The sequence below is a fragment of the Penaeus monodon genome, chromosome 30, assembly GCF_015228065.2.
Source record: "Penaeus monodon isolate SGIC_2016 chromosome 30, NSTDA_Pmon_1, whole genome shotgun sequence".
Classification (NCBI taxonomy): domain Eukaryota; kingdom Metazoa; phylum Arthropoda; class Malacostraca; order Decapoda; family Penaeidae; genus Penaeus; species Penaeus monodon.
In genome coordinates this window covers 8,261,071-8,261,636 of record NC_051415.1, presented here as the reverse complement: position 1 = coordinate 8,261,636, position 566 = coordinate 8,261,071, and the positions used below count along the sequence as shown (strand labels likewise).

General features: G+C 33.9%; 1 protein-coding gene across 1 annotated transcript in view; it reads left to right on the top strand.

Moving 5' to 3' along the window:
* Nucleotides 1-566, top strand: part of LOC119592508 (teneurin-m-like) — a gene marked incomplete in the record, with an annotated part of 54,907 nt that overhangs the window by 25,677 nt on the left and 28,664 nt on the right.

Below are 566 nucleotides of genomic sequence, written 5' to 3'. Positions count from 1 at the left end.
TCATTAAAGGATTCTTTATGAGAAATATGGATGGCATATCACTGCAGTTGTGAATGTTGAACGAATGTCTGTATGAATGTCTGTAGAAGTTCAGGATATAGAAAGGATTACAAATTTGCTCACGTTTTATTTTTTGGATTATTATATTTCGAAGAAAAAATTGCTCTAATGAAATACTTCAGTGTTCATTTTTAACTGTTTCCATCATCCATACCAAGGGGAAATTGTTGTAAATGCAAATCTTATTACATATTGCTTTATAAAATTAGATGAATATAAATAATATGTAAACTGAATAAAAAAAAATAATAAAAACAATTAAAACGGATCTATGCAACGATTGCGATTACCCCTTCTTTAATTGCTCGAAAATACGAAGGTATTTGGAACGCTTATGATTATAATCCTCTGAAACCCCTATAGACGAATAACTAAGGAATCCCCGCTTATTACACGAGAGAGAGAGAACTGGAGGCTGTTAGTGTGTCCCCGAATGCCACTCGGTCATCTCTCAGAAACGTCTTTCCTAAACATTTTGGTCAAGTGAGCAGAACGGCACGGACATG